Genomic DNA, 14,040 nt, shown 5'->3' on the forward strand with positions numbered 1-14,040 from the left:
AGAGTCACGCCACCCACCTCCCATCTCTGCTTTAATTGGCTGTGGTTTTCAGCCACCCACCTCCCATCTCTGTTTTAATTGGCTGTAGTTTCAGCCAGCCAATGATAATAATGACTTAGTCAGCAGGTTATTTCAGGTAAGACATGTTTCACTGTCAGCCCGCCAACACATATTCAAATACACCCACTGTATTAAAATGTGCATGCACGCACATACACACACACACACACACGCACACGCAGACACACACGCACACGCACACGCACACGCACACACACACACACACACACACACACACACACACACACACACACACGAACGCACACGAACACACACACACACACACACACACACACACACACACACACACACACACACACACACACACACACACACACACACACACACACACACACAAAGAGAACACACAACCTCACTCACATGCACACAATACTTGCATGCACGCACACCCACACGGTCCTGCCCGCACACATATTGGAAGACACACACAAACACACCCACAGAGAGAGTCACACACACACACACACGTACGCATGCACGCACGCACGCACGCATGCACGCACGCACGCACGCACGCCCGCACGCACGCACACACACACACACACACACACACACACACACACACACACACACACACAGAGAGAGCTCAGACAGTGAACTCAGTGAGGACAGGTAATTAATTGTAGTTTCCCCGTGTGATCAAATGCATCATAATGAATAAATTATTAATTCTCTCAGTCTCTTTGTCCCACAGCTCTGTCAATTTCATTCCTAGAAACAAGAGAGAAAGAGTGAGAGCCGAGAGTGCAGTCGGCTTACACTACTTTAATTTCACCCGTCACAATGATTAAGTGCACCGTAAAGTGTACTGTGCAATTATTATTTTACAATAGGTGTACTGTGTTCCTGCTTTCATTGCAACTTGCTGAAATAAGTAACACGTGTTCATAAATGACTTAACATAATTATAGAGCACAGTACAGTTCCAGCTCAGAGGCCTTGTGGTTATAGTGTCCGCCCTGAGACTGCAGGGAGGTCGGGGTTCGATCCCCGGCTGGGTCATACCAAAGACTGAAAAATGGGACCCAGTGCCTCCCTGCTTGGCACTCAGCACCAAGGCTTGGATTAGGGTTAAGTCCTGTGACATACTAGCGTCATGTCCAGGGGGTTTACGTGTACATCACGCTACAGAATCAGGAGATAGGCTCCTGCCCTATGGTCCTCATGGCTCCACAAGGCTTAATTACTACAGTACAGTACTCTGCGACTTAACACGTACAGTGTACTGTACAACTAACACCAGCTCATATAATGTATGACTTTAAATGCCATTTTCACTTTTTCTTTTTGCACAACCAGGGGCGCTGGAAGTGGGGTGCTGAGGGAGCTGCAGCTCCCCTGGTGGTGGGGAGATTTTTTTTTTTTTTTTTTTGTGAAATAAGTAAGCAATTTACCCCGAGTGAGAGGACATTATGCTCTGATAATGTCCTGTGTTAGGGTGTTATCGGACGAGGCGAAGCCGAGTCCGATAACACCCTAACACAGGACATTATCAGAGCATAATGTCCGACCCCGAGTGGTAAATAGCTTTTCTACCACTTTTTCCCTTATACATGAAAGAAAACACATAGTTGTAACTTGCAAGGATCTTAAGTTACAATCATTATTGCCTATAAAACTTCCGCGAGACAGCAGATAGTTCCACCAACAACATCTTCTACTCACCAACAGATGGCGCCAACTCCATACTAATCCATGCGTCTAGCTTACAGCTAAGCTAACGTCAGTTAAAAGCACCGTTCCGGCCGTAAATAGAGGCTGTTCGCTTCCAGAAAGGCATAGGTTCAGAGAAAAGGGGCTTTAAAGTTGGCGGATTGCATTGGATCCAAATAAATCGGCGACGATAGTACGCACGTTAGTAAACATAGGACCGCTGCGACCTTCATTTGTTGGTTGGGGGAAAGGTGTTCCGACTACCTCCTGAAGTCCCCGGATGTACACTGAGGCGCATTGATCTCGGACAAGTCTTTGCGGCAGTTGTCCTCTCATAACCTCCGGAATTTAGCCAATCAGAATCCAGTATTTGAACACGTGACTCGAAAAAGTGGTAGAAGCCTATATATACACACAGAGCTGTATTAAAACAATAATGTATTTGACTTTGGGGAATAAAATATGTTGAAAAAAGGTGTTTGGTTATCACATGGTGACCTAATCACATGGTCACCTTGCAACCTCCGGTCAGAAGGGAAGTCAAATTTAAATCCCGCTTTGATGGCACACCAAAGTCTATTTATTTGAGAACTAGTAACTGTCTATAGGCTCATTGTTGCAAACTAACACCGTTATGGGGAATAAAAACAGTAGAAAACTGTTACAAAAATAATACCCGATTTTGTAGTGTGTGCGTGAGTGACTGTGTGTGTGCATGCGTGCAAAGGCCGCATGCGTGCAAAGGCGGCACGCATGAACTCCTCCAGGCTCAGCTCCCCTTGGGATTTGGGAGTTCTAGCGCCCCTGTGCACAACCATTGCACAACAAAGTACACACCTTAGGGGGTGAGGGTGAAAGCAAGAAAACAAGTAACAAATTATCTACATATTTGCCCATGGTACCTGAGATAATATATAAAGGTGTGTGAGCGTAGCAGCAGATGTATACTGTGTATGATATACTTATGGGCGTTAGTTAAGGTGCTAGAAAACAAACGAAAAGACAAAGATCAGTGTGTTGTACATGGGATTAAGGTGCACAATGTCAATATGTGTCGACCGCATAATCCACATAAAGTAGACTGACACTGGTACAATCTGTGAGTAGGTCCATGAGAAAGAACAAAGAAAGAAATGTATTAAAAATTTAAGAAAATGATTGATAGTTGCAGTTCTAGGAAAACCCAGCTATGGAGAGTGTACAGAATATGCCCTGTCCTTTCTCTCTCAAACAACGTGAATAGAAGCAGCAACAGTAGTAGCTAATAGTGCTCTAGAAACACTAAACTATATGTAATTTTGTGGAAGCTTTTATTTAATCCTCACAATGTATTGTAGAATAACTAAAGCTAACAGGATGGATTTGCTCATCTTGGCAGCATTGTTGCCCATGCAGCGTTAATCACAGTACTATAACACAACATTGTTTTTATTGATTACTAATAAACTGAATACTGCTGTTACTTGAATATGAGTCACTGGAGATGCTATTTTGTTTGGTTTTTAAAATCTGCTCTTTAGCTGAAGTTTTTTCTTTATTTATTAATTTATTTATTTTATTTAAGCCGGGTGAACAGAGTGCTTTCTTCTGAATCTGCGACCATGAGGTTTGTTCATTTTAGATGTTCTGAATATTTGGCCCGGTTGGATATCGTCTCAGTCGGGTGGAAACCTCATTAGGTACAAAACTTTTCAGAATTCAAATTAAAAAAATAAAAATAACTGAAAAAGATTGCAGATGCACAAGCTTGAAACGTGTCACTTTGCGCTCTGTTTCGATCTTGAGGATCTTACTACTTTTGATCCTTTTCTGTGACGCTGTAGTATGAACAAGCAACCATGCTGGGCAACCTGCAGTATGCCTCAGCTTTTGATATTCCCCATTCATTTTTATGTCTGCTGTTTTATACCTGCTTTTGGACAGAATTAAATACACGCATTTCAAAATTAAGCCCATATATCTAACAGGACTTCATATGGGAATGCCCCTATATGGAGGCTACATCGGCCACACTAACAGAATCCATATATGGCCAAGACAGATGGCCAAGACAGCCAATATCTGGGTGGCTGGTTCAGACAGGGATCTCCATGTATGGGCATAAAAGGGTATGATGTCAGATGTCATAGACATCATAGGACTTTCACATAACGAATAACTGAGTAAGCATGTTTGGGCGTCTTACTAGTATTATGCTAAAGGCATGTTTTCACTACAGTTCCAGAATTTTTCCTGGAAAATAATTAGCATAATAATTTTCAACTTGCCGGGAGTTTTGTTTTTTGGGTGTTTTCACATGCCCTCATTGGCAGCAAACTGCTGGCATAGCCATAAAATACGTTGTTTTCACTAAACCATTGTCGCGGTATGAAAGTCTGTGTTGCCAGACTTTGTGAGAGAAATAAGCAACCAGGTGTACGAAAATAAGCCCCAAAAAGTGATATTATCTAGGCCACACAAGCACTTTAAAACTATATGCATCACCACATCAGCTACTTGAAAATTACCGATCTACAAGCGCACAACAAATAAACAACTATCAACAACTATCAATCTATACAAGCAACTTTACGGAAATCAAGCCCAGAGTCGCTTATAATTAGCAGACATGGCAACACTGGCCGCTTGCTTGAGTGAGTCGATTCGTTGCGGTTCGTTGTCTGTCTCTCATTCTTTCTCTCAGTCTCACCCTAAACCCCACACATGGATTTAACAAGTTTCAAGACATATTCTTCATGCAACAACACACAAGGTTTAGAAAGGATCGCTTAGCCTATGCGTTATGCAACGTGTTGCACTTGTGGGCTGGTAGATTATTAGCTGTGTTTTTTTTTACGCGTCAACGATGGATGACCAGAGTCAATGCTCGCTGCTCTGTAACACACTTTTAATCATCCACAACGACGAGAAACTATTAACTAATGACGCAGCTCTTTGAGTTGGTAAAGCTTCCAACTTTCATCACAGCATAATGAGCGCATTGCGTCCCAATCAGACTAAAATAGGCTTGTATAGAATAAAATAAGTTTGAACCATGAAAGAGATTGTATTTCTCAGCACCCGCGGCCGTAGGCTGGAGAAAGAAATAGACTTCTGTCTTATGTGTTTGGCTTAATATAGGCCTACACATTCGAATGCAATATGGATTCTGACCTAATAATTACTCTCCTTATGCAAGGTGAAGCTTTCAATCACAAATACAATGCTTTAACTGTTAATGTTGGCTCCTTGCACGCACCTGCTTGTCAAAAAAAAAGAAAAGTCACAAATAACGGTATGCGTTTTCATTGCAGAGAAATTTGTATTCTCCCGGTATTTTGCCTTAACATTTCGGACGGCAAAACTTCCGGCACACAAAATAAGTGGCCGTTTTCACATGGCGTGAATTTCAAAATTGCCGTAATTTTTGAAAAAACTTCCAGAAGTTTTGCTCAATGAAAACGGGGCATAAGATTATACTAATTGCAGTATTACAAACCAAACTTTGTTTTATGGTTCTCTGTCTCGGGTGTCAAGTGTCCTTTGTCTTGTGTTGACAAAGCAAAACACCCACTATTGTTTTCTTTTAACGTCCCCACACTAAACAATAAAAGGAGATTTAGCATCAAACATCCCTGACATGCATGCAGTTATTATTCCCTGGTGTCTGCATGAGCTGTTTATACAAGACAAGAGTCAGTAAACATGAGTGATTGATGCTGGCTGCAGGTGAGAGGTGCTGCTCGTGCTCTGCTAGAGGAATAGATTGATTCCATGACAGGTCTGGGGCCGTCCCCCTTATTACAAGTGTTTATTTGCACCCCATTTAATGGCATGATTAATCCAGCCTGAAATTGGACGCACCACATAAAGCGCTGTTCGCCCATCATAATCTGGATGACAACAAATTAGCTCATTTTATATTCAGTCTGGTAACGTTACAACTCTTTCAAATGACTTTGAATTACAGCAATGTTTTTGTGGCTCCTGTCTTGTGAAATATGTTGTAGTTACAGTGCGTTCCCATGCAATAGGTGACATGATTCATAAACATGGTTAACATATTCTGAGTAGGACTAATCAGAATATGTTAGAATAGTGCATCATAAGCACTTCATAGTCAGTGCTTATGATGGCCGTCATGCTTATGCTTATAATCATAAACACTTTATGAATGCATCAGAATCACAATATTGTCACTGTCAGGAGGAAACCTTATATCTCAATATTTCATTATTTTCATTTATTATTTATCGTTTTATTTATTTTTTTCCCCCAAACTTTGGATCTACAAGCTCACACTGCATCGCAATGTGACACTGAGGCGTATCCACAAAGACGATACACCGAGTCGTTTCCAAAGCGTTTAATGTACAGACGTTATCGTCTCAAGAAATGTGTGTGCCCACATGAAACCACTGAGAACGGCAAGCACCAAAACCACTGTAGTATACTGTATATGCCAGGCCGGTGAGTGGCGCTGTGATGCTGCCACAAAGCACCAACTCGGCACATGCAGGGTTTGTGCTGCAACTTCATTCTTTCAAAGGCCTACACCATGAATTTTCATTTTTCCAATTGTTATGTATTTTCTTGGTGTCCCACCAGCAACTTCTATCCTCACAAAGTCCTATTTCTGACCATTGTGTCTTTCTCAGTTTATGGGCAGATCTATGTTAGCATGTCTCAGAACGGTCCTGATTGTGAAATGTCAGATTTGTGATGTCACAAGGCCTGAGAAGGAGGCAGGAGGAGCTGGGAGAGGGTTGGGGAGGGGTGGGCAGGCCTGAGAAGGAGGCAGGAGGAGCTGGGAGAGGGTTGGGGAGGGGTGGGCAGGCCTGCTGAGCAGGAGGTGGGGAGGAGTGTGGGGCCAAATCTGGCTCAATAGCGCAGTCCTCCCACTCAGGACAAGGTGGTACTGCAGCTGAAAATGCTCTGAAAGCCAGGCAGAAATGACAGGGGCTCTGTATTCAGGAGTGTTAATTTAGCCTCAAACCTTTTCAAAAACGTTTTTGGGACACAAACAGTGTTATATAAATTATTTTTAAATGCATGGTGTAGGACCTTTCAGGAATTATGTGTATTTGTCTGTGCATACAGAGACGCAAAGGCGGCGTCTTCAGATTGATTCACTCTGGGGGCTGGTTTCAAGGATGTCCGTATTGGGGCTCTCGAAATGCCGGCTCCGTGTGGCAGAATTGTCTAAACGAAGAAAAACGTATGCGGAATCACCTTCACCTACGATCGTTTTTCTAAGGATGCCGCCTGAAAACATTATGCAGGGCAGGCACATTAGTGGATGTTATCAATCATTAGTGTCCAAAATAAACCTTCTATCTGGTGATCTCTCTGTCAGCACCACTGGGGCGGCATAGCTCAGGGGTAGAGAAACCGTTATTAGAGCACGAAGGGTTCCCGAAGGGTTACCAGTTCGAATCCGGGCTCCCCCTGAGTTAATGTCGAAGGGTCCTTGGGCAAGACTCTGAACCCCTAATTGCCTCCGGTGAGTAGGTTGGTGCCTTGCATGGCTTCCTCCGCCACCGGTGTATGAATGTGTGTGTGAATGGGTGAATGTAATGCACAATCTCTGTAAAGCGCTTTGGATAAAAGCGCTATATAAATGCACCATTTACCATTTACTGTCCTAAACATGTAATGTTGTCCGGGACGAGGTTTCTACACAAAAATGGAGGTGGAGCCCCCAGAGGCAAAAGCTAAATCAATCAATCAATCAATCAATCAATCAATCAATCAATACCATCTTGGTCACATAATACAGTATACCATACATGCTTTTCAAACAGTTTGTTGTCAAGAGCCCCCAAATCAATGTGTAGGCTATTTGTCTGTGGATTATTTGGAGAAACATTTTTTTCCCCAGATTCTTGGACTGTGGTCCAAGAATCTTACTGGATATATATATATATATATATATATATATATATATATATATAATGTCATTGGTTTTGTATTCATCACTGACAAAATAAAAATGCCAGGCATTGAAACAGAAATTATTAGAATTAATAGAATATGTCTGATGTCTCAGCACCGCACCCAGAGAGATCACTCTTTATTTGGCACCCTCTGGGAGAAAGAGGAGTGTGGAGACAGATTCAAAGTGTTGTCATTAGAGGGTAAAGTGATAGGGTAGAGGACTAATATACTCAACACTCTTCTCTGGATGAAAGATGCAACACAGAAATACCATCATTCCCTTCAATCATCCCATGTGACGAAAGCTGACGCTACAGAGATGGCTTTCCTCCCACCAAAGCACTGGTTCTGCTTTTCCATCTAAATATTCATGCTGCCTATCCAATTATATGGGGGAAAAACATACGTAGGGAACCATTTATCAAAGGCTGCTTGTCTCCTTATAAATCTGAACTTGTATGTCAGTGGGAAGGTGTTTTCCCATTTATTCATCACCTTACCAAGAGGAGACAAACATTACTTGCACATTTGCATGTAAATTGATGTATGCAGGGATATGTGTACCGGAACACCAGAGGATACACATTTAGCACACAAACTGGCACAGCACGTTCCTGAGAGTCAATTTAATTCTCAAAGTGTCAAAATGCAGACTTAACTTTGTGAGATTATGGGGAGACTTTGAGGAAAGCCCAGGATTGGCTGAAGTACAGTTGCAGAGTTGTGGAGATGTTTAATGGAGCGACCACATGATCCTGTTCCAATCCCTGCTTCTCTCTCATGATCAGGAATAAAGATCTACAGTAGAGCTGGACTGTCAGCTTCCCACGCTCTCAATCACCCTCATGAGAGGGTCTGAAAAATCTACAAGAAACCCTTATAGGGCTGTCTGATTGCTTGATTGCTTGATTGATTGATTGATTGATTGATTGATTGATTGATTGGTTTCATTCGTTAACTTGATTAAAAATTAGTTACAGCTCCACGGCTGTCATAGGCTGAATCCTCTCTGAATTTTTAGCCCACGATTTTGTAACCCATTTTTCACCCAGTGCCAATTGCCTAAGGCTAAACTGTAATCCTGGGCTCTGCTCTCCCTCTGCCAACCGAGAGCCCCAAACTGAGCTCATGCTTCCTTCAGTGCATGAGGAGTGAGCAGGACGTAGTGCGTGCCTCCCCCGCTGACCAGGGGGAGGCAGTATAGTGACCAGGATTACTGCATGTTTTTGTGAGGGTACCTACCCTAAGAGACATGGGGAAAACATGAAAACTCCACGCAGAAAGGTCCTTTCGCCAACCCCACCTAGGGTGTGGGCACTGATGACGCGGAGGAGAGAACTTGGCCCCAGAGCCTACATCGACGTATACACAGTGCTTCATTGAATGGGGTCCCCCAGGTGTCTATGTTTGTTCCCCTCCTTTTTGAGCGGTGCTCCAAGAAGGAGCTAAGCTCCAACATCTGGCTTTGTCCGGGCTCTGAAGCGTGGCCTACAATACATCCGGCCTACATCTTGGCACAAAGCGCTCAAAGTTTGTTGTACACCCAAGTCTGGGTCCTGAAGCGTGGCCTACATCTTGCCTACATCTAGGGATGGGTATCGTCTGTGATACTTTTAATGGTATCGATTGCATGACGTCGATACTATCGGGTATCGGTTCACGTAAAAACAAACGATACCTCGCTTCGATACTCTGGAACACACCCCTGGCCGGTCGCATCTGTAACAGTTGGGCTACTGAGAGTTTAATGACTGCTTTAGTAGGCTACACTCGTTACTGTGGAAAATAGCCGACATTAGCCTATAATGTTTATTATTATGATGATTATCCAACGTCTATACTCTCTGCCCCGCCACACTGTGTGATCATCATCATCACCTCTAACTTAAATAAAAAGTATCGAAAATGGTATCGAAAAGGGTATCGTATCGATTCCCAGGTATCGAAAAGGGTATCGTATCGATTCCCAGGTATCGAAAAGGGTATCGTATCGATTCAAAGGTGAACGATACCCATCCCTACCTACATCTTGGCACATAGCGCTCAAAGATTGTTGCACGCCAAAGTCCTTAACTCGCTGCTTATCTTTGCTGAATGTTCACCTATTAATATGGCATGCTCATGGGTTGCATTTGTAGTCCTACACCAGGCACCAGCCATTTTGAGGACCAACACAGGTGTTTTGATTAACGTAGAACATTCGGTTCTATGCCAATCAGACAAATTGAACACCTGGCTGTGTTGGTCCTCAATATGGCTGGTTTAGGACTACAAATGCAACCCATGAATAGGTATGCTATGTGTTTAGGTATATATTCAGGATTTTTACATACGGGTACGACCAAAATAGGATCAGGGTTAATGTGGTTAAACTATTGTTTGACCGTGCATAGCTACCTTTTTATGCAAAGATGCTTTGGTTTGTTTTAAGCTGGTCCCTGCTCCAGGAACCTGGCATCACCCATGGGACAGAGTCCCCATCACCAGATCAACACAATAACACACAGTGTAAATCACTGAGAGAAAAGCAGCACCTGGGATATTAATAAATAACACTGCATATTGCATCCTGCACATGACTTGACACCATATGGCATCAGTGGGGAGTTTATTGTGGGTTCATGCAGCAGAGGGAAAGAGGGGGGATGGGAGTTCACCCTGTCTGCAGTGCATTCATTACCCCATGGAATAGCTTCATCTCTGGCTGGGAAATGAAGAAGACTTGTGACTTGAGGTCCACTGACACAGAAAACACTATATCGCCAGACAAGGAGAACACAGCAAAGTCTACTTTTTTCCTAATTTGTCCAATACAAATTGGCCATTAATGCCAAAAAAGACAGCAGCTGCTTAATTACAGTGTGACCTATTAAGAGGCTAGGATTCTGTCTCCCTCCCTCCTAACAAAGATCTCTTTTTGGATGTCAGTCAGAGAATGTGTGCTAATGAGCAGCTTCACTGCCTGCCAAACAGGCTCATGTCCATAAACGTATATCTGCAATCACATGATGTCATCTTTTACATCAGGCCAGTGCTATTTATGACATCAGGGCGGCTTTGTGAAGTAATCAAAAGATGATCTTTCTCTCTCCCACAATGTGGTGGTGGCATCATTTATTGGATATGACACGATAACACATGGACTTATTGAGGCCAAACATTTCTCTAGCCTTGGAGTCACAGCAGGACAGTGTTATCGTCACTGTAGGGTTGAAACCTTGTATGTCCAAAAGTGTTACTTTTCAGGAAATGGCTTCCATTGGATCCAATGTTCTTAATATTTAGTCACAAGCTGTTACTTTTCATTGGCTAAATCAGAAAATTCATAGTCAGTGTAACGACATTCACTTTAAAAAGAATGTTTCTAAAATAGTGAAAATTGCCAGTCTACAAGCTCACAGTGCACAACGATGTGTCACATTGTAGATCGGCTATTTTTGCTGCTTGTGTGCAACATTTACTTACGAAAAGCCATGGAGATATTAGGTTATGTATCAGGCAGCTGTCCTGCAGTGTAATAGAGAAGTGCTGATGCTGAGGGGGCACAGTGAACAGTGGAGCATGGAGAGCTGCTCAATGCTTGATGGCAACGTTGTCACATTCTGCAGGGACATGCTGGGCTCCTGATTCAGCCCGGGAAAAAGAGTTGGAGAGGCCCTCATTGCGCGCTATAGAGAGAGATCTCTCTCTCTATAGCGCTGCTTGCCATTTCAGATCATGACAAGTGACAAGCCATTGGGCCGATTACTGTACATGAGTTATATTTCGTCGTTGTCGGGTGGAAACCTTGTCCAAAACCGTTTGTGTTGTATTTATCATTTTAAAAATGATTTAAACTAGTGAAAACAGCCGATCTACAAGAACACAACGCCTCGCACCGCAAGGCGTTGTGTGCTTGTAGATCTGCTGTTCACTACTTTTGTGCGACGGCCTTGTATGATGAAGCAGGGCTTTGCCTTGCGAAAACATGTACACATTTGAAACTTGGAGATACGAGGTTTCTGCCCGACAGTGACGATTTACTTTGTTGGCCGCAAAGCCCCCAAAATGGAACAACCGGCCTGGACCGGCCGGGAATGAACCGGCCGTTCGGGAGTTGTCCCGCTTTTCCCAATGGCCAGCACGTCCCTGACTTGAATATAAACGTGGGAACTAACTGTGTGAAAGGCAGTGGCAAACAGAAGGGTGTTTTAAAAGAAATCGAACACAATTAAAGAACTAAGACCTGCAGTTTTCTGGGAGTTCAGTTTGCGCCACAGATAATAATGATTACGTACCGTGCTGCTGGTGTGTATATTCTCCTAGCAAATAACCCTGTCAAACATTTCGTCACTCGTGGGACGACGGGCCAATAGAAACGGCCGCGGGCGGTGTTTGGGATCCAGGGGCGCGCCGGCCTCCGACAGGTTTGTGGTGGCATTCAAAAGCTCACTTCTGTGTGACTCTGTGGTCCATTGCAGGGAAGGCTGACTTGTAACCTGCCTGATCAAAAAGCACACGGTGGAACAGCCATAGACCGTTTTCCTGAGCACTTCCCTGTAGAGGGTGCAGTCAGCCATGGCTGCGGTGTCACTCTAGTCCAGGGTTCCCCAATAGGCGGCCTGCGGGCCATTTGCGGCCCGCGGGGGGCTACTGTCTGGCCCACACCAACCCCAGTAATAATGGTGGTATAAGAGCAGCAACAACACTAGTATTTCGTCATTGTCGGGTGGAAATCTCGTATCTCCAAATTTGTACGTTCTTTCGCAAATCATACAAGGCCATCGCACAAAAGTAGTGAAAACAGCAGATCTACAAGCACACAACGCCTCGCATCGGCTGTTTTCACTAGTTTAAATCATTTTTAAAATGATAAATTCAAAACGAACGGTTTTGGACATACAAGATTTTCACCCGACAACGACGAAAACTGTCGCTGGAGTAGTGGGAACGCCGCCGTCGCCCCCTGCAATGTTGTGGCCCTTGGCTTGGTACCCTAGACATAATTCGGCCCTTGGGAAAAACTAATTGGGGAACCCTGCTCTAGTCTGTTGATACGCTGGACGAGGAGTTACAAAGATGTTCCCCAGAAGTGGATAAACAAATATCAACCTAAAGCAGGGGTTCCCAAACATTTTTGTCTCAGGGCGCCCCATAAATATTTTTTAAATCCGAGGCTACTATATTATAATTTTCACTCCCACCCAGCACCTTATATTTATAGCATATCGTCGTTATCGGGTGGAAACCTTGGATGTCCAAAACCGTTTGTTTTGTATTTATCATCTATAAAATATACTAAACTAGTGAAAACAGCCGATCTACAAGCACACAACGCCTCGCATCGCGAGGCGTTGTGTGCTTGTAGATCGGCTGTTTTCACTAGTTTTGTTCGACAGTCTTATAGATGAAGCAGGGCTTTGCTTTACCAAAAGACGTACACATTTGAAACTTGGAGATACAAGGTTTCTGCCCGACAGTGACGATATTTTAGTGATTATGTTGCGATGAAAGCGTTGAGATAATAGCCATTTTGGTTAAAACTGACTGAAAATAACTTTGTACTTCAAGTTTAAAATGATTTTTTCAAGTGTCCAAATAAATTCCAAATATTATCAGATTATCTCGCAGCACCCCTGGACTGCCGTCACGGCACCCCAGGGTGCCCCGTCACCCCTGGACTGCCGTCACGGCACCCCAGGGTGCCCCGTCACCCACTTTGAAAACCCCTGACCTAAAGGACTTTGTTCCCACAGCACAGTAGGTTTTCGGAAACGTTTTTGTTAGCTACTCACTCCTAATGTTAGCATGCAGCCTCGGGAAGCCATGCGTGTTTTGTATTTGTTTCCCTATGGTTGTAGGCCTACGTTGGGTTGAAACCGCAGTCATGGCGCCGGCGGCACTCTCCACAGGGAGGCTCTCAGGAAATCAGTCTATAGTGACCTCCCTATCTTCCACCCACATACGGGTTCTCTCGTTTAGAACAGATAATGGCTCGTAGCTCCGGCCCCTAACTAATATCTTCCACCATAAAAGAGCAGGTCAAAGTTGCAACGTCAAGAAGGTGGCATTGAGCAATTACTTGTGTTGTGTGTGTGTGTGCTCATGTGTGCATGCGCTTGTGTGTGTGTGTGTGTGTGTGTGTGTGTGTGTGTGCGTGTGTGTGTGTTAGCTGACAAACAACAATTAGCCCGCAGTTCTTGTCCTTTATAATTGCCACTTTCTACTTTAGCTTACAAGCTAGGTTGCTGTAATGACGACAAGACAGACTAATAACGGTGTGACTTCAGGCTTCCCTGTTCAAGCTGTAGACACTTTCTAAGTGTAGCCTAGGCCTACAGTCTGTAAACGAAGCAGCTTGAGTCAAACGTTAATTTTGAAATGAAAAGAGTTTGGCTTTGTGGTTCGTTG

At 43.7% G+C, this 14,040-nt stretch overlaps 1 protein-coding gene across 1 annotated transcript in view; it reads left to right on the forward strand.

Annotated features, from left to right (window-relative positions):
* Positions 1-14,040, forward strand: part of LOC308288922 (leucine zipper protein 2-like) — a gene marked incomplete at both ends in the record, with an annotated part of 241,708 nt that overhangs the window by 112,481 nt on the left and 115,187 nt on the right. The gene's annotated exons all lie outside the window — the stretch shown is intronic.

This window comes from Nannobrachium achirus (assembly GCF_963921795.1).
Source record: "Nannobrachium achirus genome assembly, chromosome: 7".
NCBI classification, from domain to species: domain Eukaryota; kingdom Metazoa; phylum Chordata; class Actinopteri; order Myctophiformes; family Myctophidae; genus Nannobrachium; species Nannobrachium achirus.